This window comes from Notamacropus eugenii, chromosome 5, assembly GCF_028372415.1.
Source record: "Notamacropus eugenii isolate mMacEug1 chromosome 5, mMacEug1.pri_v2, whole genome shotgun sequence".
Taxonomy (NCBI): Eukaryota; Metazoa; Chordata; class Mammalia; order Diprotodontia; family Macropodidae; genus Notamacropus; species Notamacropus eugenii.
This window is the reverse complement of record NC_092876.1, coordinates 11,313,180-11,337,998: the sequence shown is the minus strand read 5'-3', so window position 1 is coordinate 11,337,998 and position 24,819 is coordinate 11,313,180. Positions and strand designations below refer to the sequence as shown.

General features: G+C 43.3%; 2 pseudogenes; one reads left to right on the top strand and one right to left on the bottom strand.

The window, feature by feature from the left end:
• Positions 1 to 6,555: 6,555 nt before the first annotated feature.
• Positions 6,556 to 7,957, bottom strand: LOC140508483 (elongation factor 1-gamma-like; annotated as a pseudogene).
• Positions 7,956 to 24,819, top strand: part of LOC140507328 (cytosolic phospholipase A2 gamma-like) — a 72,922-nt pseudogene continuing 56,058 nt past the window's right edge.

Below are 24,819 nucleotides of genomic sequence, written 5' to 3'. Positions count from 1 at the left end.
AGAGAAAAAGGGAGTTGAATAAAGAGACCAATGTGGATGTGGAGGGAACCCTTGAGTCAAGTTCGACTTTGAAAAGCTATATCCAGATGATAGGAGGAAAGAAAAGGCCAGATAATAGACTGAATGTAAAAGGGAAGAGTGAACAGTAAGAAGAGTTTAAGGGGTGCTGAAGCCAATGAAGAGGTGAGATCCATGGGAACTCAGGACAAAAAAAAATGCTTATTAACTTATGCTTTTGGACCAAGACATAGGGTCCTTTCTCATTGTAAGTGGGACTCAGCAGCCCCCTGGTGACTGAGCAGCCTTTTAAAGACTGCACTGCTCACTTCCTGGTGTGAGGACGGGGGCTAGACAAGGTGCCCTAAAATTGTCTACTTATCCAACCCTGGCCTGATTACCCTGGCAAATGGGGAATCCCACTATGTGATTGAAGTTCACAAAAAATGTACAAAATGCACAAAAGCGTCTGCAAAGATGATTCCACTCACCACTGGTACATGGAATGTGCACACACTTATAGAAAACAAAAGATCAAGTAGACCTGAAAGATGAGCTGTTCTCATTATAAGAGAACTCAACAGGTACTGCATCCAAATAGCAGCTGAGGGAAACAAGGCTGGCAAATGAAGGTCACCTTACTGAAGTTGAAACTGGATACATGTTTTTCTGGAGTGGTCGCAGTGAAGGGGAGTGCTGACAAGGTGGTGTAAGTATGGCAATCAAAGCTAATCTAGTCAGCAACTTGGTATGCCTGCCAAAAGGGGTGAATGACAGGCTCATGACAATGGAACTGCCACTTTCAGGAAAACCCTATGCTACCATCATCAATGCCTATGTTCCCACCATGATGAACCCTGATGAGGTCAAAGACAAATTTAATGAAGACCTAGAGACACTTCTCATCAATGTCCCAAAAGAGGACAAGCTTATAATTCTGGGTGACTTTAATGCTAGAGTAGCCTCAGACTACCAGACTGGGCAGGGAGTCCTGGAAAGGAATGGAGTTGGAAATAGCAACAGCAATGGCCATTTACTGCTGAAGACTTGTGCATCACATGAGCTCATCACCAGCACTGTTTTTCATTTATCTAAATGCAATAAAATTTCACGGATACACCATCGTAGTAAATATTGGCATGTAATAGACTATGTGATTGTAAGGAGAAGAGACAGAAAAGATATGAGAATGATAAACGCAGTGTGTGGTACATAGTGCTGAATTGATCATAGACTTATCCTTTCCAAGGTAAATATTTGCATTCACCAAAAGTGCCCCCCTCAAGGAAAATGACTACCACAAAAATTAATGGCAACCAATTAGAGCTCTTCTCTGAGCATGAACAGTTTGTTGCTGACTTGGAAGCAAAGTTGAGGCAACACACAGGTGGCAACAGTTGAGCAGAAAAGGAGTGTGCAGCTTCCAGTGATTTGGTGTACAGCGCTGCTTTTGCTCATCTTGGTCAGAACACTTACAAGCACCAAGACTGGCATGATGGAAATGATCGGGAAATTCAGAAGATGCTAAAGGAAAAACAAGAACTCCACAGGATTTACCAGCAGGATAGTTCATCCACCTCTAAGAAGACAGCATTTAATTCCATCAAAAGCAAAGTACAAGCAAGTACAAGATGCAGGATTACAGACTCATTAAGAAGGCAGATGAAATTCGGTTTCATGGTGATAGTAAGAATACAAAGCACTTTTATTATTCCCTGAAAACTTTTATGGACCAAACACCTGGAATGAGCAGCCAGCTGAGTAGGAGGACAGCTAGGAATGAGCACTATCAAAAAAACCTAAAGAAAAGATAACACCAGGAGAAGAGAACGGTTGATAGTTTTCAAGGCTATGGAGAAATCATAGACCGTAAATGAGAAAAGGACTTTTGACTAAACAACTGAGATATTATTTGCAATACTGGAGAGAGGTAAGCAATGAAGGGAGAGGAGGGAGAGAAAGGAAGAGGAAGAGAGAGAGGGAGGCCTGGAGAAGTTGTAATGTCTCCTAAGATATACGTAGTTTCCTGTCAGAAGGCAAGCAGGATGGGTAGGTGCATGTAGGGCAGGTCGTTTAGGGGTGGTTGAGGGAGTAAAGCATTTTTAAGTAAGAAGACATTGGGAGGGAGGTGTCATCACTGTCCTCAAGTGTGTGAAGGGTAAGAAATAGTAAGACATTCTTTTTCTTGTGTTCCTAGGGGCCTTTGATTTGAAGTTGGATCATCAGTTGTTAAGGATTTTAGAGAACAGAAGGAGAGTCCCTCTATTGTGAGATTCTGTGTCTTGTCTGTTTGCTTTGTTGGCAAGGTTCCAGATGTAACTCTCTTCTAATGGGGATCACACAGTCCAGAAAGGGCTGCATGTTAACATCTTGCTTTCTCTTTCTCATTCTCAGAGGGCTTTGAGGGGAGACATAAGACATATCCAACATTCCACCTCACAAACTATTCTGACAAAAAAAAGTGGGTGACCTCCTGGACCTCTCAAAGGCAAATGTCAGAAACAGCAAGGATTGTATCTTCATGAAGATCTATGAACTTGCAGAGGGAACCTTATAGGAAGCAGCCTCAGGACCTTCTGCCTTCACAGAGCACACATATACCAAGACTGTCTTCTGACCCCTGGGAGCATCTGCCATTCCTTCTGCCCCTCTGGGAGAGGCAACCTTTCACCTGCTCAGTTAAATACTCCAAGTATCCAAATTTTGTTTTAGGGCCCCCATTTTGCTTTGTGCCCTCATGCTTTATACACATTACGTACATTCTATTTCCCCTTTCCAGGCCCAATAAAACATTGCCTTGGCTCCCAGGAGTTCCTTCTTCCATCCTTCTGCTTTACTCATTGCTATTTGGAGGAGTTCCGTGTTGCCAGGAGGAATGCTGATCCCAGGGTGAGCACATGCGTATTGGAGTCCTGGTTCAGACACTGGATAGATGACCCTAGGTCACTCAGGTGGTTTCTTTGACCTTAAATTATTTTATCTAAAGAATGATAACATGCCCAGTGTCTAGCTCACATGTTTGTACAGTGATGTTGGACCAAGAATTCACTTCTTCCTCTATGCCCCCCAAATCTTTTTTTGTTTCCTCGACTTGCTAGGCTTTATAAAAAATAATAACTCACCTGAAATCCAGTTTCAAGGCTAATCAGGCTTTTTTTCCCCAAGTTTTTTGCTTTTTTTGTTCTGACGTCAATTATGGTAGAAGTCTATTTCCCTTTCTCAATGTCACTTACAAAGAGACAACAGAAACAGGGCAAGAGACATACACAGGCCATTCCTTTCATTCCTACAAAGAAAGTGAAAACAACGGATTGGTATGAGTTCACTCTTTTTAACTAATGCCACAATATTTAACTTCCTTTGTTCTTTCTCCCATTTGCAGGAAAGAGAGTACATGAAAATAATGGTGGCCCCCACCCAGAATGTCTCTTTTCCATTCCCACTGGTCTCACCAAACATCGGTCTCCTCAGCATAAAGTTAAGGCTTATTTGTCACTGATATGATTATTTTCCCCACCCTGAATTTCCCATTTTTTTCTCAGCCTCAAAGCAGAAGTCTTATTGTTGCCTCCAGTACCCGTATATTTTCTTGTCCTTGTTAAATGAGTTTGCTCCCAACTACTCAACAACTATCTTAGTTCTGGGTTTACACCATAGAGTGTATTTCCACCCTCAAATCCTGGTCATGTTCCCAAAGTTAGGGGGATCTATTTGGGCCTGAGGAAGTGAGAAATACTCCTAGCCTGCATTTAATGCACAATAGAGGGGGAAAATCTCAAAAATGAAATTCTGAAGACTCAGACTATTCCATGAGGAGAGAGAAAGGGAATTGCCTTAAGAGATCAATGTAGATGCACAGGTAACCTTGAGAGCACTTAGACTTTGAAAAGCTATATGCAAATGATGGGACCAAAGACTAAGACAGATAACAGAAGATGGGTGTAAAAGGATTGTTTGAGGTGTGCTAAAGCCAATCAAGAGCAGAGATTGATGAGGCAACTTTATGAGTGGCTTTCAAGGCTGACTTGTGGAAAAGAGGAAAATCAAGGAGGTGATTAGAGCACAGATTGGGATGGACAGGATGATAACTGACAGTAGGGGGAAGGCAGTGCTGCTCAGTTCATTTTTGCTCTTGTGTTTTCTGCCAAGGAGAGTGACCTTTGCGCTGGAGAGGCTAGAACCAAAATGGTTCACAGAGATCTGCTCCCCAGTGTAAGAAAGGAGATAGAGAATGGTCAGCAGCCACAGAGGAGCTGAGCTCACCTGGCTCAGATGAAGTGTGGTCTCAAGGTTCTGGCAGACAGGATTGAAGAGTCCATGTCATTAACATTTGAAAGATCTCCATTCAGTAAAGACTTGTCCAGCACCCAGTATGTACTAGACTCTTGGTACTGGTGGAGTAGGTGTGAAGGCAGAAACAATTCCTACTCTCATGGAGCTTCCGTTCTAATGGGGGAGACAAGAAGCCCATGTAAAAATGGGCTCCTCAATATGGAGCAAATGCAGATAGGCTATTAAGTGCAAGCTTGATTGGGTGGAGGACAATAGCAACATGCTGATATCGAACAGCCTGGGTCTTTCATAGGCTAATAGCTTTACTACAGGTGAATGACTTAAAATAAACTTAGAAAAAGAGTAAAGTTTCTGGACCTCAGCTATTTCTCACGCAATCCTAGAAAGGTCAAATGAAAGCAAGGACAGAGAGAGAATGGTCACATAAACATTCATCTTCTTCTTGGAGGAGGAGACACGGGGGGAGACAGTCACCATTTGCTATTGTTTCTGTGTCAGCTTTCTGTAGCAGTCCATCCTATCTCCATTTCCATCTTCTTCTCACCCAATTTATCACTCTGCTTATGCTGACTCAAGGTCTAGTAAACCTAATGGGGCTTCATCTAAAGCCATGGTGATGACTCCTGATGTCCTTCCCTTCTTCTCACAAACCCATTCCAGTTGAGTGTCTGGGGCTGGTTTTTAGAATCTTGAATATTGAAATAATTGCAATCCAGCATGTCTAAGTCACTACCTCTGGTGTCTGAAGTCACTGCTCTCTGTGGGCTGAATCAAAGCTGATTTACAGTAGTGTTTATTTGGAACTTATTTATATATGCCCACACCATGTGCCTGATAACATAAAGCTCCTTGAGAACAGGGAGTGTCTCATATTTGTATTTGTATCCTTAGAGCCTAATACAGTATTTTGTTTACTGTGATAATCCAACTGTGTGAGATCACATCTGGTGGCAACATGGTATAAGAAAGACATTGATCCGCTGGAAAGTGTCCTGAGAAGGGAAGCCAGGATGAGGAACGATCTCAAGCCCATGGCATATGAGGATCATGTGCAAGATCTGGACATATTTTTCCTGGAAAGAAGACAGAAGAGGGCTGGGAGATCTGTCTTAGAGCACTTGAAGGATTTTCACATAGAAGAGTGATAAGATCTATTCTTCTTGTGCACAGTGGAATATATGAAGTGCTAAAAGCAGGTTTGAGATATGGAAAATCTTTCTAAAAATTTGAGTTGACCCAGAGTGGAACCCTTTTCTCAGAAAAAGTATATCTTCTCATATGAGGTCTTTATTTAAAGACTGAATGAGTAATCTAGCTGAAGAGCTAACCAGTGGTAGAGACAGGGAAGAGAATCGGCATGAGAGAACTCTGAGGGATCTTTTATAGTTAAGGGTCATGCTCTGGAAGAGGATCCAGCCAAAGAGAAGAAGGAACAGTGTGACAGCAGGAGAATCTGGAGAGAGTGGTGTCCCCAAAATCTAGACTAAAGAGAATATCAAGGAGGAGAGTGTGATCAAAAATGTGAAAGGGTGCAGAGAGGCCAAGATGAGAAAATGATCAGAAAATGACCTATTGTAAATAGGATTCTTGTTCACTTATGGGTGACAGTAGGTGGTTGCTGAGGTCTTTTCTGACTCTAAAATTCTAGGATTTGTTTGTAGCATTTTATATTTTTATCAACTTTCTATTTAACAGAAGTTGATCTTTATATATCAGGTTTTTCCAGAAATGTTCCCCTCTTCTACTTCCACAAATGAGCCCTCCCTTGTAACAATGAAAATTTATTAAGTAAAGCCAGTCATAAAGGGACTGGTAATGAATATAAAAATTGGCAGCCACTGTCTCTCCCCTCTCAAATGAAAAGTCAAAATTATTTTTTTCAATTTCTTTGCAGGGCTAAGGGCAATCATTATGAGTACTAAGTTTGCTCATCGTTTTGGTAATCTATTCATTTCCATTGTTGTAATAATTGTGTATATTGTTGCTTGGTTCTGCTCCACTCTGAATTAGTTCATAGAAATCTTCTCAAGTTTTTCTAAATTCCTCATTTTGTCCTTTTAATGATTCAATCTTATTCCATTTCAGAGTTCCCTTTGCCACAGTTTAAACAGCAAATCTCTAACTGTGGAGGTCTGATATTTAAGTTTTATTCCCCACCCCCTGTCAAGTTCAAAGTTGTCTTTGAAGGAACTTCAGTGCCAAATGTATTTTTTCCCCATCTTTATCGACTTTGTCCCATCTATTCTTTATCCCATCTCATCAACATTTTTTTTTCTATGTTCAGTTTCGTTTAATGACTGGCACCTCCCTGCAGAGGAGGAAGCAGGCAGCTAGGTGGTAGCAGGGAGGATGTTCACTTGAAGATCTTGCCCTGATTGAAGGGTTTGCCCACGTGCTGGAAGGCCCCCTCCCAGGAGAAGTACTCTGGGACCATGGTCTGGGCCTCCTCACTGCCAGGATCCAGCTTATGCCATGTGTAGGACTCGTAATCTACCTGCCCGTCTGTACTCAGTGGGAAGGCGAGTTCCTGGCCCCAGAAAACCCAGACTCCAGAAATGGCACTGCTGTTGTTGGTGCCAAAAAGGGTGATGCTGGCAAAAGCATTGTTCCTCAGCTTGTCCAGGCGCTGGAATATTCCAGTGATGAGGTTGCAGCTCATGAAGGTCTGACTGAGCTCCTGGGGGAAGCGATACTCAGCGTGCCACAAGGACCAGCCGTGGCGGTCAAAGTGCTCCCAGAATTATGGCAGCACCACTGTGAGCATGTCCTCATTGGAGTACTTTCGCTTAAATTCATCCAACACAAACGTATTCTTGGGCAGGTGGGCAAAAGGATCCTTGGCCTTGGGCTCTGCAGCCAGAGCCTGGTCACACTCGTCCATCTCCTCCTCTGGGCAGGTTGCAGGAGCCTTCTTCTCCTCCTTCCGCTCAGCCTGGGCCTTCTGCTTTTCTTCTCGCTGTCTCTTCTCTTTTCTTGGGGCCTCCTTCTTAGGCTGACTCTCAGCAAACTTTTTAGCATCAAATTGTGCCATCTTCTCGCAGAGCTTCACCTCTCCCAACACCGCGGGATACTGGTGCTCGTGGATGCAGGTGAGGAACCAGCGGCTGGTGTTGGGAAAGGCCTGCCTGGAAAGACGTCGCTAGGACCTGCTTATTGAGCCACAAGAAGGTACACACAACTGTGATGTCAGCCAGAGTCACACGCTCCCCAACCAGGAAAGTCCGGGTCTTCAGGTGAGCATCAAGCAGCCCCAGAACCCTCCTCACCTCCTCCTTGGCATTCTCTGTGGCCTGTTTGTTGGGGTGCATGATGCCCAGAGTGGAAAACACCCAGGTACTAGCTGGAGGAATGATGTCTCTGTCGGCAAAGCTCATCCACTGGATTACCTCAGCAGCAGCCTCTGGAGTCGCACCAGGAAGGTCATCATTGCTCACATAGTGTGCAATGGCATTGTTTCAAACACACAGAATCCATCATCACCCTCAAAAGCTGGAACCTTGCCAGCAGGGAATTTTTGGAGGAATTCGGGGATGCGGTTGGTCTGACTGAAGTGGAAGTGGGGAGGGGCGGACAGTACACAGATCTGGGCCCCAATGTACTGGGCAGTGATGAGGGCCTTGAAGGCCCACCAGTTTTCAGGGTATGTGTACAGGGTCCCTGCCGCCATGGTGATTCTGCAGAGAAAGGGGGTAGGGATGTTGGCGCTGCTGCAAAGCAAGTCCGGTGGGGGTGGGGTGGGGTAGCAGGGAGGGGAGGAGGAGGGAGAATATTTTTTTTAAAAGAGAAGAAAACAGGAACTTTGATAAAACTAACCCATACATTAATTGAGTTTGACAATATTTGCAATGTTCCACACCTCACCTTTCCAAGTAAAGGAAGGAGGTACTTTTTCTCTTCTCTTCTTTTGAAACAAGCTTGGTAATTAATTACAGCTACATAGAAGCCAAGGGTTTTTTCGTTTTGATCATCATTCCATCTATTTACATTACAACTTTTTGCTTATCGCTTTCTGTATTCTAAACACTTCACTTTGTACCAATTCAAAATCTTCCTTTGCCTCTCTGAAGTCTTAATGTATACATGGCTTATTCAGCAGAAATATTCCCTACAATTCATGCACTACAAATTGATAATTTGCTCACCGACCAATGGACATCTACTTTGTTTCCAGCTCTTTGCCAACAGAAAAGGTGCTGCTGTGAATATTTTGGAATATATGAGACTTTCCAACCTGACTGGAGTATATTCCTTGCAGTGGAAACTCTGCATCCCAGGCACATTTCAGTGACTCGTTGCATAATTGCAATTTCTTTTCCAGAAGGCTTGGGCCCTCACTTTTTAATATTAGTTCTATTTAGAGTGTTGCCAGGCCTAGAGGCCTGTGTGGGCTACCCGAGTCTTTCTTGCCTCACCTCCCGAGGTCTTCGGCTGGCCACGCCGGATGCACATATGAGAGAAAGGACATTCCAGAGTCGAACAAGGGTTGAGCTTTATTCCAGGGTCTAGTTACAAGTGCAGGGGGGTCTTCCTTAGGAGGAAGAGGGGGAGATTTCCTAAGGAGGCTAGGATCTTAAGGGCTTGGAAATAGAAGTACAAGCGGGGAGAGAGGGGGAGGGGAGAGAGGAAAGAAGAGGAGCGGAGCCTACTGTCCTCTTGGCTCCACACGTGCTAAGAGAGCTTTCAGGCTTCCTCAATCCTACTTAACCTTCAGCCGCACAGTTTGCATCTCAATACTGTGCTGTTAGGTAACTAGGTGTGCTCCAATCTGGGACAATATCGAGGGCGGGGAGATCTCTCTCCCATCACGTTTCTCACGGGAAGAGGCGGAATTACTCGAGATAGCTCGGTTCACCTCGATCCCCTGCCGTTTCCTGGGAGGGTCTCGTAAGACTCTAAGATTTAGAAGTACCACTTTTACCCGCCCGAGACTGTCCACACGGAATTGAGCTTCCAATCCTCACATTCCCCTCCTTTGTTTTGCGCGGAGCGCGCCTGGCTCTAGAGCAAACAGTGGCTGGAGGCTGAGTGGATTAGGAAGGCCTTTAGCATATGAGTACCCTACAAGACTTCATTCACACAGAAATCTGCAGCTAGCACAACTGACAAAGGGAGGCATCAAATAAAACAAAGATGAAACTAAATGGCTGAGTTACAACAGGGGAAATGCAATCAACTAATCCCAAAGTATATTTTAAGAGGAGCAGCTGGTGTAGGCACCTTACACGTCACAACCCCCCTTAATCTTGCAAATGGATCTATACAGGTGGAAAATTGGTCACCTCCTCCCCCCCCAAGTGTCTGAGTCTGTGATATCAAAGTACTCCTTCAGCCGGTGGAAAGAGATGCCTAGATGGGAAGCTGTCAGCAGCAGTGTCTGTGGTTGCGATGAGTGCTGCCTCCTCTCTGGGCAGCAAGGTTAAAGCTGTCAGCAGCAGGCTCAGGTGGTGCATGATCCTTCTCCGGGGTCTCTGGGCTCTCCGCCTCCTGCGTCTCCGCCGTCTCCGACATCGGTTCCCACCTACGGATCCTTCTAATGGGAATCCACGCATGACCTTTTCCTATGGAGACACAAACATACCCTCAACCCCATATTAGTATCTTAAAATGTCTCATAGCTGGAGTATTATGTGAGTTTTTTGAGACAGCTGTATCAAGCTCTGATTGTATTAGGCCTCTTAATCTTGGCTCTGATTGTATTAGGCGATCTCTATCTCCCCTTCTTTGTTTAGCGAGAATCGCCTTTAAGGTAAAATTGATAAGAATGCATAGTGGCTGTTTATTTTGGTATAGCTGCTGCCAGGTACTTACAAATGCTTGATTAACATCTGTAAGGAACCTGAATTTCCCGGATTTTTTCTTTATAACAAACACAGGAGCATTCCAGGGTGCTAATTGCTCCTTAACCAGTAGTTGTAGTGCCTGGAGTTTTTCTGGAGTCAGGGGCCATTGCTCCACCCAAATCGGGGTGTCTGACTTCCAATTCAAGGGTGGGGACTCCAGAGCAACAGCAATGGCCCTTACTAAAAATTTGATAACTTCATCCCAAGGCGGCTCATGATACACTCAGGTCTATTCTGTCCTATTTTCTTTAGTAACTGGATTTGAACTGAGTGCTTTAAGGGAAGGGCAATAGCTATGGGAAGCTGATCCTGGCCCCACCCTGTACTTATTTCTTTCTGCCCAGGGGTAAGGCAGGCTCTGGCTAAGCTCTTCCAGTCATTATGAGTCAGAACGAACTGACCACTGAGAGTTTCAAGCATGGCTATGACAAAGGGTGAATTAAGGCCATGCTTGGTACAAGCCTCTTTAAGAGTCGCCACTCTCTTCCATTCTATGGGTATGTGGCTCCTTCGAACGCCACCGGGGACACTGGGGTCCGCTATTTCTAGCACAGGAAATGTCCCTACATCTTCTCCATTCTCTATAGCCTTTCTTATTCCTTTTTCCAAACTGGACTGTGGCCCTGAACTGTCTGACCAATGGAGCAGGTTATAAGGAGGCATGGAGGGAAGGCACGGCGTATTCTCCCCTGCCTCGCCTTTTCCATCCGCTAGATGGAGCTCCGAGTCTATTTTTTCTTTACGCTCCTTAACTTTCCGCTTAAATTTCTGCTTGCCTGGACTCTCCGTCCCTCCCGTGTTCTCCCCTCCCCTCTCTCCACCTCCACTCTCATTCCAATCCCGCCCTGGCCTCTCTGGCCCTTCCAGCAGGCTTTTAATTACACCGAATATCAGGAAATCTAAATCCTCCAGCTCCCCAGGGTATTGTTGCTCATAAGCAGTCATTTGCTCTCCGACTGCTCCCCATTTTTCTCTTGATATTTCTGCCTGCTTGAGCCAAGGAGAAACTTTCCAAATCCTTTTACAAAATTCTCGGAGGTCATCTAACTCTATTGTGACCCCCGCCTTCCTGCATTCCCTGTGAAGTTTCTCAGCCCAGACCTCCTGTTCCTCTGGCTTTATTACTGGCAATAGATTCCCCATCTCCGCCCTTTTCCCAGGGGTTTGGGAAGCTTCTCTCCACTTTCTCTCCTTCCGAATCTAGGATTCGGGACTCGCTTCTTTCACAGCCCCTTCCGGGTGTACCCCAAAAGCACCCAGGATTATCTGCGCTCCCAATCCCTGTTGGGGCGCCAACTGCCAGGCCTAGAGGCCTGTGTGGGCTACCCGAGTCTTTCTTACCTCACCTCCGAGGTCTTCAGCTGGCCACGCCAGATGCACATATGAGAGAAAGGACGTTCCAGAGTCGAACAAGGGTTGAGCTTTATTCCAGGGTCTAGTTACAAGTGCAGGGGGGTCTTCCTTAGGAGGAAGAGGGGGAGATTTCCTAAGGAGGCTAGGATCTTAAGGGCTTGGAAATAGAAGTACAAGCGGGGAGAGAGGGGGAGGGGAGAGAGAAAAGAAGAGAAGCGGAGCCTACTGTCCTCTTGGCTCCTTACGTGCTAAGAGAGCTTTCAGGCTTCCTCAATCCTACTTAACCTTCAGCCACACAGTTTGCATCTCAATACCGTGCTGTTAGGTAACTAGGTTTGCTCCAATCAGGGACAATCTCGAGGGCGGGGAGATCTCTCTCCCATCACGTTTCTCACGGGAAGAGGCGGAATTACTCAAGATAGCTCGGTTCACCTCGATCCCCTGCCGTTTCCTGGGAGGGTCTCGTAAGACTCTAAGATTTAGAAGTACCACTTTTACCCGCCCGAGACCGTCCACAAGGAATTGAGCTTCCAATCCTCACAGAGTGTTCTGAGTTAAATGTGCTTCTATTAAGTAGCTTTATCTTAGGTTCTGTTATCAAATCTATTTATCATTTTCTTCCATTTTTTAGGGGAATTTAGCCCATTGCATTTAGGGAAATCAATGTTAGGATTGTTTTTTCCTTTGGTCATTTTCTCAAAAGGGAGCATGTACTTTCTTATTCTTTTTAATATCATTTCTATCGATCTAAAGGTAACACAACTAATCAAATCAAAGTTTCCCCACCTAAAAATAATATCATTTTTGGTTACTCTACATTGCAGTTCCCTTTTATTAAAAAGAAGGTATTTCTTTTGATATTACCCTTCTCTCTTCTCTTTCCTCCTTAGGTTTTTTCTCTATCTCTGAAGGAAACACCTGAAACCGAGAGGCTTTGAGCGTTTTGCTAGGATGGTAGTGCAGTGGGGAAGCAGTTGATGAGTAGTTCTGTAACCTTTTGTTTCTCCCCAGAAAAATGGGTGAAATTGCAAAATGTAAGAAGCAAGAGAGCTTTGTGGCCTTAATGTAAAGTGCAGAGAAGCATGTCTACTTTGTAACCCTTTTAGTAGATATGAGTAATTTCTCCAATCAAACTTGATACAATTAGAGTGCAGTGAGCCACTGGATGGCCAAAGAATTTGCTACACCTAGGGAGGTTCTTTATAAAGCAAGACACTTTGTCTAGGGATTCAGCTGAGACAGGAGATATCTCTGAGGAGTATCAGCTCTGAGAAGAGAGAAGAGAGCCAGTTATGGAAGAAGAAATGAGTCTTTGAGAAGGAATTGTACTTTATCCCTTCAAGGGGTGGGAGAGTATTTCTCTCTCATCCCCCCACAATTGGATATTGCATTTTGCAGTGAAGCTAATATTCCATTAGGAAGCTCTGGGTCTAACAGGGAGCAGGCTCAGACATTTAAATGAAGATACCAGTAGACAGCTTTGTCAGCTATGCTGGTAGACATACCACATCTAGGGGAACGGTATGATGACACCACAAAAAAAGGACATCAGGTACTTGCAGTGCTGGGGGAGCTAGTTCCTTCAATCATGTGTATTAACTACTTATACTCCTCTGCAATAATTAACTTTATGTTTGAGTTTGCTCTTCCCTTTAATTTTGTGTACATTTTATTTCGTGAATGTGTCCCCCAGTTTATAAGAGAATCTTTTGTAGCTATTTTTCCTATAATTCTGTCTCCACAGGTGACTTTGCTTTGAGTTTATTTTGTCCACAGCTTGACCACTGAAGTGACTTGTCCCTCCTATGGCATTACATTCATTTTACTTCAGGCTATGTTATTTTTGGTTTAAAGTTAAACTATTTTTGCCTTGTATTGCATTGTATTCCAGTACTTCCCCGACACTTTTAAAAATGAAAAAAAAATTATTTGTTTTTAGTTCTCAACAATCCCTTCCATAAGTCTTACATTTTCTTCCTCTCCCTTCCCCCTCCCTCCACGGGATGGCATGCACTCTTATAAGGGTTCCACACATACATTTTTATAAAGCACATTTTTACATTAGTTATGTTGCATAGAAGAATTAAATCAAATGGGATAAACCATGAAAAAAATAAATCAAAATAAAACATAACAGAAAAGAAAAGAGTCCACTTCATTTTGTGTCCTGATTCCATAGTTCTTTCTGTGGATGTGGAGGACATTTTGCCTCAAGAGTCCTTTGGGGATATTTTAGGTCCTTGCATTGCTGTGAAGGGCTTAGTCTATCAGAAAGAGTTCTCCACACTGTGGCCGTTACTATGTATAATGTTCTCCTAGTTTTGCTCATTTCACTCAACATCAGTTCATAGAAAACTTGTGTTCTTTACTATAATTTCGGGTTTGTTTGTGTGTGTTACCATGGTTCGTTAGGCTGACTGGCAGAGACTATATAATCAGAGTGCTTTCTAGAATAAATTGGAGTTGCTTCATGACCTGCTCTCCCACCTCATTCTTTTACTCGCGAGCTCCACAAGAGGACAAGCAGCCTGCTGGTCAGGCATAAGACTTGCTCCTCTCGGTGTGCTATGCTGTTACCATAGCAGGCCTTGGCATCCAATCCCCTGCTTTGATAGATGAAGGAAATAATGCAGAGGAGTGAAGTGACTTGACCAGTGTCATATAGTGAGCATCTGGGGTGGTATATGGATGCAAATCTCCCAGCCTGCAAAGTCAGAGAACAAAAGAGTTTCTATTTTATATTTATAAGAATATAGAACAACATGTCTTTCACATGTGGTCTGGTTCAGTGTTTGATGGGTGAAATTTCCATGTGAAAAAACAAAGCTCAGACTATGTCTGAACAGGAAAGATATGTTTGGGATGTGTTTGCCTCTTATCTCTTTTCACTCTTTCCATACATGGGGGAATAAACTCTTTCAGATTTTGGGAGGGAAGGTTAATAGAGAAAATGACCTTCAATTTATCTTCTTTTTAATTCTAGGTGTCCAAGACCATGGAAAAAGCAGAAGCTGATTTATGTTTGGCACATGATTTCTGCTTTTAAAAGTTTGAGAGGTAGGAGTGGAATGGGAAGGTAGAAGCAGAGACAGAAAGAAATACCGCCACAGACGCAGAGAAAGACAGAGATTGACTTTCTGGACAGCTTCTGTTTTCCTCTCCACCCTAAAGACCCCTATGTCCCTCACCCCTGCCTTTTGGTGGGTGAGACCATCCTGTGATCAGTGGAGGTTTTGAGGCCAGCAGGCATGGCTACACCCCAGGCACTGTCCTAATTTCTTGGTGTACTGGGTGTCTTCCAGTTAATTTAACATGTGGATTTGAAGTGGGAACTTTAGGACAGAAGAGTGAGGATGGAGATAATGGTGTTGTAGATACCAAATAGAGCTGTGAGCAGATGGGCCTGTGAGGAGGAGGGGTTTCATAGGTCCTTCTATGTGGACACTGGTGACATTAATAGGGTGTGTGGAGTGGGAGTCAGTCTTGCTAAATGGCCTGTGTAAATGAATCTAGCAGCTTCTGTCTTTCAAAGCAAGTTGCCTGCAGTGTCAAGAGTCGCCTTAGCCCATGTGATGTAAGGTGAGAGGGGAATGCCAGGCATATGTGATACCTGACTAGATATGGAGGTGGTTTGGTAAAAAGCAGAGATAGTTTAGGGTCAGGTAAGGTTGTGGGTTGCAGATTGAGAGCCAGGGCTCAAAGCTGAGAATAGGGGTTTCATCCTGATGATGGGAAGAAATTCCTGGGATGAATTCAACACTGGTCAGTCAACTCAGGGTGATGGGCTTGAGTCAAAGGAGCTGTCTGTAACAAAGTTTTTATTACTGTGGCCAGTTCTGACATCAGGATTCATTTTGGAATCTGAAGATGAGGAGAAGGCAGAAGTGCAAAACTGAGGCAGGCAGGTGTTGGAAGTCCTGAAGAACTTGGGCCTCAGTGCCAAAAAGTATTGGGCCATGGAGGCCCCGGTCTGGGCAGAAGGCAGGAGCATCTGGATGCTCTACAGAAATTTTCCTGAAGTGGATACTTGGGACTTGCCTGACTCTTTATTGGATTCATTTCCAGGTTTTCCTTCCTTTCATTTCTTTCTTTATTGATCTCTGACCCACTGTCTTTCCAGGTTGTGGACCTTGGTATTTTGCTGCCTGGTACTTTATAGGTCCTGCTCTTTCTAAGGAGTAAGTCCTTAACCCTTTCCCCCCTCCTTTCAATGGGAATTCCTTCCCTCTTTCTTCTTATTTCCCCTCACAGTGTGAATCCTCAACCTTTTCTTACATTCTAGAGTATAAATTACTTTATACTTACCCAAATGTGAAGCCTACCAATCTTTCCTTTCCCCTGATGTAGCATTTTCCTCTCTCACCTCCCTTCTCAAGTATGAACCCAGGTAAGCTGCTTTCATCCCTCTCTGTCATGTGCATAGGTCCCTGAGGTTTCTGTGCTGCTCTGTGGTGGGGTCTGAGGACTATGAAACCGTGCCAAGAATACCACTAAGGTATTCTTAGTGAACTGAGCCTTGCGGTGCTCCTGAACATGGTCACATCCATTGCAGGGGTGCCTGGTTCCACCTAGTGAAAACCTGTCAGTGTGTATGTTGTCTGTGGGCAGGGAATCCACAGTTCCAGTGGGAAGAAGCGGACGTGGGCTCACAGCCAGACTCCATACTCCACAAATTCCCACTCCACAAGTCCTCTGCTGTCTCCTGGTCACATTTGCTCCGTGCATAATGTTGAGTGTACCTTTCAGCTGATATTGAAAGAGTACTTTTTAGGACAGAGTGAATGACCAAGAACTTGGTGAAATTGCAAAGGGTTTCAGAGGAAGAAATGTTAGATGACAAAGCAGAGTTATACTATACAGCAAACTATGATAGAGAGGAGGAAGGAAGCAAACATTTCTTGAGCAGATACTGTGTGCCAGGCAGTGTGCTAAGTCATTTGTGCTGAGCAACAAAACCTGTCTTCTTGGATCCTCACAGCAACACTGGGCCATAGGTACTATAATTCCCATTTTATAGTAGAAGACACTGAGGCAGGCAGAGGTGAAGTCACTTGTCCAGGGTCCCATGACCATGAATTATCTGAGGTCATATTTGAACTGGGAGCTTCTTGACTCCATGGCTGGTCTTATCTACACTAAATTGTCCCCTAGTTTCCTAATTGGTTTGTAACTGGTCAGATATTTCTCCACCTAGGCATAAGATGTTTTTTTCACCCTTAGGTGCATGTTCGCCCCCCACACCCAGATTCATGGGTGGATAGATATGAACAAGGTAGAAATGGAGCTCAGCAGGTGGCTGAAGGGGGACACCTATGATTTTACTTTTGTCCTGGATAGGCTCTGTTAAGGCTGCCAAGAGGATGACTATTCTGTCACTGACTTCTGGTCTTATTCCATTGTCTAATACCTTACAAAAGAAGTACACTCTCCATCAGAACACAGGAGAGCTAGGAGCAGTGAGTGATTTCATCTAAGGCAAAGGTATTCCCATTCTATTCCCCTGTTTCGGTAAACAGCACTGCATTTACTCATATGAGTCAGAACACTCACCAACCCCAGGACTGCTTTGATGAAAATGAAGGGAAAATTCAGAAGCTGTTAAATGAAAAACGAGAACTCACAGGATTTACCAGCAGGATAATTCATCCATATCTAAGAAGGAAGCATTTAGTTGCATCAAAATCAAGGTACAAGCAAACCGTAGAGATATGCAGGATTCCAGGATCAGTAAGAAGGAAGATGAAATTAAGTTTCATGCTGATTGTAACAATACAAAGTGCTTTTATGAATCCCTGGAAGCTTTTATGGACCAAAAACCTGTGTTACATCCTACCAACTCAGTGCTGATGGAGCCACATTGATTAGTGGTAACATGATCCTAGAGAGATGGGCTGAACACTTCCATAGTGTTCTCAACACACCATCATCAATCGATGCTGAGGCCATTAATCCTTTACCTCAGGTTGAAGTCAAACCCTTTTTAGCTGAATTTCCAAGTGAAGAAGGGGTTTTGAGGGCCATTAGGCTCCTTTCATGTGGCAAAGCACCTGGTGCTGATTCTATTCCAGCTGAAATTTACAAGGTTGGGGGACCATTGCTCATACAAAAGTACAACTCAGATAGGCTCACCCCCTTGTTGGAAATCAAAATGTACACTTTTTAAAAAGACTTTGTTATGGATAACTCACATGGGGCCAGCGATTATGTGGTGGTCTGAAGAAGTGATACAAGGACACTCTCAAGTTCTCTTTCAAGAACTTTGGATTTGACTGTGTGTCATAGGAGACACTGGCACAGGACTACTCAGCATGGGGTGCCCACATGAGAAAGCATGCTGTGCTCTATGAGCAAAGCAGAATTGAGACAAAGCAAAGAAAACATAGAATGCACAAATTTGCACTCACCACTCCAAATGTTCACATGGACTCTCTGTGCCCAATCTGTGGTAGAAAATTTTGAGCTCCTATTGGTCTGATCAGCCACAGTTGGACACACTGAAACTTCACTATATCATGGTGATGTCATTTAGGTCCTTCTTGATAACCAAGGACAACAACCAACCAAGCAATATGCAGATAAGAGGAAAATACAGTTGGAGTTTGGGATGAACAGGAATGTAACTGACAATAAGGAGAAGGCAGGACTAATCAGTTGTTCTTTTGTTCCTGTTCTTTCTTTCAAGGAGAGTCACCTTTGCCCATGAGAGGATAGAACAAAAATGCTTCCCAGCGATCTGTTCCCCAAGGTAAGCATGGAACTAGAGTATGCTCAGTAGCTAGTGTGGATGACAGCACAGCAGGCTGAGAGGAACCCTGACCTCAAGGTTCATTTTGAAGACTGGATTGAACAGCCTGCATCATTGCCAAAACATTTGACTCGTGTGCAATCATGTGTTCAGTGACACTGGGAGATGAACATATGATGGCTGCCCTCCCTTAGCTCATGGACAAGGGGGAAGACGCTGACAGATGAGTAACAGACTCAGCATTATGGATCATGTCAAAGATCAGGATATAGTATTCCTGGAAAAAAGAAGGCTGAAGAGGTTCATGCGATCTGTCTTAGAGGATCTGAAGGATTGTCCCCTAGAAGAGTGATTAGATCTATCCTTCTTGTGAAAAGTGGAACATATGAAGAGCTAAATTCAGGTTTGAGATAAGGAAAAACTTTCTACAAATTCAAGCTTACCCAACGTGTACCCCATTTCCCTGGAAAAAAGTGAGTCTTCTCATTTGAGGTCTTTATTTAAAGACTTGATGATCAATTAAGCTGATGAGATCACCAATGGTATAGACAGAGAAGAGAAGAGTGCCCAGGACAGAACCATAAGGGACACTTACAGTTACAGGTCCTAATCTAGAAGAGGACCCATTAAGGAGAAGAAGGACCTGTATGAAAGGAGGAGAACTAAGAGAGAGTTGTGTCGCCATAGCCTAGAATCAAGAGAATGTCAAGGAAGGGAGAGTGATCAATAGCGTCCAAGGCTGCAGAGAAGCCAAGATGAGAACATGATGAGAGAATAACCATCTGTCAAATGTGTCGTAAACAGGTTTCTTGTTCACTTACAGATTAGTGTAGGTGGTTGCTGAGGTCCTTTCTGACTCTAAAGTTCTAGAATTTGCCTGCAGAATTTTATATTTTTATCAGCTCTCCATTTATCAAACATTTGTCCTTTTATGTCAGTTATATCTAGAAATGCTTCATCCTTCTACTTCTATAAATGAGCCTTCCCTTGTAACAAAAAAAAGATGTTAAATAAAACCATTCATGGAGGGACCACAACTGGCAATGTACATAAAAATTATCAGCTATTGTCTCTTCCCTCTCACATGAATGGTGAAAATTCTTTGTTTTTATTCCTTTCCAGGGCCAGGAGGAATCATTTTGAACATCATCTTGGTATTCTGCTTATTTCTGTTATTGCAATAATGATGTATATTGTCCTGTTGGATCGACTCCACTCTAAAGTAGTTCATAGAAGTCTTCTCATGTTTTTATGAATTCCTCACTTTGTCATTTTTGTGATTCAATGTTATCCTTTTTCACTGTTTCGTTTGCCACAGTTTAAATAGCCAATCTCTAATTGTGAGTGTCTAGTTTTTATTCACCCTGTCTTTGGATCAACTTCATCCCCAAATGTATCTTACCCTATCTCTACTCATTAAACCATCCCATCTAGCATTATTTTTAAAGAGAAGGAAAGGGAAGATTGCTAAAACAAACCAATACATTAAGTTTTTGACAATATGTTTATGGTTCCATCACTTGTGTCTCCAATGAAAGAGAGGAGGTACATTTTCTGATCTCTTCTTTTGGAACAAGCTTGATAATTAATTGTACCTACAGAGAATACAAGGGCCTTTTTGGCATCATTTTTCCCATTTGTATCAGAGCCATTTTGCTTATTGCTTTCTGTATTCCAAACACTTCATTTTATGTTGATTAAATATGTCTTCATATGCTTTTCTCAATTCTTAATGTTTATATGACTTATTAAGCAGAAAAATGCCCTAAAATTCATTCACAGCAACTTGATAGTCTGATCACCAGTCAACCAACATCTATTTTGTTTCCAGTTAGTCTTTTGCTACCAAAAAGCGGTTGCTCAAATGTATTTATCATTTTCTTCCATTTTATTAGGAGAACTTAACCAGTTTGAATTTAGGGGTATCATTGTTAGGATTGTTTTTCCCTTTGGTCTTTTTCTCAGATGGGAGTATGTATTTTACTATTCTTTATACAATCATTTCTTATCTTGAGATAAGATGGTATTCTTCAAAGGTCTTGAAGAATTTCTGAGGAAATCTCTCCTGTACAAATTGTAATGAGATTATGAAGAAAGCAAACATGTCAATCTTGCCTGTTTTTCTGATTTAACTCTTAACTCTCCAAAAGAAGTTCACGTAACACATACATTTCAGAAATTTGATTCATCTCAAGTAACCAGTTATCACTGGGCTCTCTTGGTCTCCTCTTTGTGGCAAGTATCCCACCTCATTTTTCTGAGAAGTAGTGATCAGCACAGCCATGTCCTAACTTTTGCCATTCCTCGTTTTTCAGGGCTGTTGAGGGTGTAAGCTCAGTTCCATGTGAACAGTCTCGGGCAGGTAAAGGTGAGAACTCTAAGGTTTAGAAGTCCTCACCTTTACCTGCCCGAGACTGTCCACATGGAACTGAGCTTACACCCCCAACACAGGGTCAATAACTCCTTTATTTTATTGAATCTCTTGGAAAGACAAATAGTGCTTTCTTCTCTTTGGACTTTGTTCTCATTGGGTGTGTAAGTGTGGCAAGTCTATTAAATCCGCCATAGATCAAGCAATTAATTCCATGGGAGAGGCATGGCTGGACTCAAATGCCCAATTCCAACCTCTTGCTATTGTGTACAAGCCCCATGGAGAGTGACCAAGGTCTCTTCAGTCAATCTGAGGTATATTTCTGGTGCAGACTTTTTGCACTTAGTGTAAAGACTTTGATTCTTCATTTTTACCTGGTTAAGGTCATAAGGGATCAGTGATTTTGCGTGATTGATCCATTGCTTCCCCTCCCCCACCCTTAATAGGCATTAATTTTGTCTCTTGTTTACACCAGTTTTTTTCTTATCTGTGAAACAGTTTCATGTTTCTTTGTGATGTGCAGTACTTGATTTCCATCTGTCTCCTTGAAGGCTGTGTTTATGACTTACAGAAACGAAACTCTGAATGTAGGTCATTCTCCACAAAAGTTGGAATGAATCCTCTCTGATTTCTAGGAGCTTGAAAGGGGGCCACTGAATGCAGTTATCTTATACATTCCTAGTTTTACATCTGTCAATATTGTTGTTCAGGCATATCTAATTGTCTGTGACCTCCTTTGGGGTTTTCTTGGCAAAGATATTGAAGGGACATGCCACTTGTTTCTCCAACTCATTTTACAGTTTGAAGAACTGAGGTAAAAAAGATTAAGTGACTTGTCTACGGTGAAACAAGTCGTAAGGTTCTGAGGCCAGATTTGAATTGAGGAAGATGAGTCTTCCTGACTCTGGGCCCAATAATCTATCCACTGTGCTACATAGCTGATTTTGGCAAGGTGGGCCTCTCCAAATGAGTGATTATGGAGTATATCAGCACACTCATTGGGGAAAGGAAAAGGAGAAAATCCACACGTAAGAATTCAGTGTCCAAATGAGATTTAATCAGGCATGGTCTAAAAAGCTTACCAAGGCCTCAGCAAGACTGGAGAAATCAGGCCAGACTGATACGGCCCTTCAAGTCTGTATCCAGAAAGAGGTGGAATAAATGAGACCTCTGAAGATGCCTGCCCAACTTATCACTTTTGTGTGTGAAATGTCTCATATGTGACATTTTTTATGAGTGCTCTGTCACCTTTGGAGCGTTCCTGGTTCGTGATTCATGGGGAAACAGGTGTTACCTGTCACCTCTCTTTGCAGACCTCCTATGGTTTTTGAGCATGCTATTGAGTTGATGGGACAAAGAAGGGAGAAGGAGAAGCTGGGAAAGTGTCTGACTCATTTCTTGACTAATTTATCTTGTGTCCTTATCTTGAGATAAGATATAATTTTTCCAGGCCATGAAGGATTTCTGAGGAAATCTATCCTGGAAAAATTGTCAGATCATAAAAAGAACAAACATGTCAATCAGCCGCAATTTTCTGATTAAACTCAACCCTCCCAGAGAAGTTTTCAGATTATAAAGTGAATTGGTTGGCTTTCCTAGATGCAGGTTGTTAGGATCATAAACTGAGAAATAGAAGAAAACTTAGAGGCCTTTGTATCCAACCCCCTCCTTTGATGGATGAAGGAAATAATGCAGAGGAGTGACGTGATTTGACCAGTGTCATATAGTGAGTATCTGGAATAGTATTTGGATGCAGATCTCCCAGACTGCAGCATCAGAGAACAGAGGAGTTTCTGTTTTGTATTTGTAAGAGTGTAGAATAACACGTCTTTCACACATGGTCTGGTTCAGTGTTTGATAGGTGAAATTTCCATGCGAAAAAAGAAACCTCAGAATTTGTCCGAACAGAAAAGAGATGTTTGGGATGTATTTGGCACTTACAGTTTTTCACTTTCCATGTAAGGGGGAATAAACTGTTTCAGATTTTGGGAGGGAAGGTTAATAGAGAAAAGGACCTTCCATTTATCTTCTTTTTAATTCTGAGAACTAGACCATGGAAAAAGCAGAAGCTGATTTATGTTTGGAACATGATTTCTGTTTTTAAAAGTTTGAGAGGTAGGAGGGGAATGGGAAGAAAGAAGCAGAGACAGAAAGAAATGAAGACACAGACCCAGAGAAAGACAGAGATAGACCTTGTGGGCAACTTCTGTTGTCCTCTCCACCCTAAACCCCTCCTCCTCTCCCTGCTTTTGGTGGGTGAGACCATCCTGTGGTCAGTGGAGTTTGTGAGGCCAACAGGCATGTCTATACCACAGGGACTGTCCTAATTTCTTGGTCTACTTAGTATCTTTCAAGTAATTTAACATGTGAGCTTGAAATGAGCACTTTAGGACAGAAGAGTGAGGATGAAGATGAAGGGGTTGGAGATTTCAAATAGAGCTGTGAGGAGATGGGCCTGTGAGCAGGAGGGAGTTCATAGCTCCTTCTATGTGGACATTCGTGAGGTTGAGTTTTGTGGGGAGTAGGAAGTCATTCTTACTAAATGACCTTTATAAATGGCCTCTACCAGCCTCTGCCTTACAGCAAGTTGCCTGCAGTGCCAAGGGTCACCCTAGGCCATGTGATGAAATGTGAGAGGGACTTCCCAGGCAGATATGATACCTGAATGGATATAGTGGTGGTTTGTTAGAAAGCAGAGAAGTTTTAGCATCAGTTGGGTCCATGGGTGGCAGATTGAGATTCAGCTTTAAATGTTGAGATGAAGCGTTTCAGCCTGATGGTGGCAAGAAATTCCTGGGATGAATTCAACATTGGCCAGTTAAAAAGAACCAAAAAGATGAACCCCAGCAGCTGTCTACAACAAGCCTGTTATTATTCTGGGCCATTCTGACTTGAGGATTCATTTTGGAATCTCAGACGAAAAGAAGGCAGCAGTGAAAAATCAAGGGGAGCATTCCTGAAAGCCCTGAAGAACTTGGGGCTCCATGCTAAAGAGGTCTGAGCAGAGGCCAGGAGCATCTGGATGCTCTGCAGAAATTTCTCTGAAGTGGAGACTTGGGTCTTTCCTGACACATTTTTGCACTTAATTCCAGCCTTTCCTTTCTTGCATTTCTTGCTTTACTGATCTCTGATCTACTTCCTTTTCAGGGTGTGGACCCTGATGTCTTCCTACCTGGTACCTTTATAGCTCCTCCTGTTTCCCAGGAGTAAATCATCCCTTTCCTCTCCTTCTTTCAATGGGAATTCCATCATACTTTCTTCTTTTTTCCTCCAGGGTGTGAATCTATACCCTCTTCCTACCTCCTAGAGTATAATTTCCTCTATATCTTACCCAAACATGAAGCCTACCTACCCATTCCTACCCCCTGATGTAATATTTTGCTCTCTCACCTCCCTTCCTAGGTTTGAACTCTGGTAAACTCCTTTCACATCTCTTTCTTCAGGTCCCTGTGGTTTCTGTTCTGGTCTCTGGCTGGGGCATGAAGGCTGCCATAGTTTGCCAAGATGTTCTTAGTGAGAAGAGCCATGTGGGGCTCCTGGACATGATCACATACATTGCAGGGGTGTCTGGCTCCACCTGGTAAGAACCTTTCAGTGTATAGTAGGGAATCCACAGCTCCACTGGGAGGCAGGGGACCTGGGTTCACAGTCAGACTCCATACTCCACAAAATCCCAGTCCACAAATCCCCTGCTATCTCCTGATCACATTTGCTCCATGCAAAATGTTGATCCTTCCATCCAACTGGTATAGAAAGAGTTCCTTTTAGGACAGAGTTAATGACAAAGAACTTGGTGAAATTATAAAGGGTTTAAAAGGAAGAAATGGCCTTGTTAGGTGACAAAGCAGAGTTATACTATAAAGTGTTTTGGAGACCAACCAGTTGTGCAAATAGAACATTGGGCCAATAGTGGGTTTTCAGAGTGAAGGGCCATCCAAGCCTTGGTGAACTTCTAAGCCCTTGGAAGCCATGATAGAAAAGAGGAAGGAAGCAAGCATTTCTGAGCAGCTAATGTGTGCCAGGCAGTGTGCTAAGTCAGTTGTGCTGAGCAGCAAAAACTGTCTTCTTGGATCCTCACAGCAACCCTGGGACATAGGTACTATTCTTCCCATTTTATAGTAGTGCAAACTGAGGCAGACCGAGGGGAAGTCTCTTGCCCAGAGTCCCATGGCCATTAAATATCTGAGGTCATATTTGAACTGGGTTCTTTTGCCTCTGGC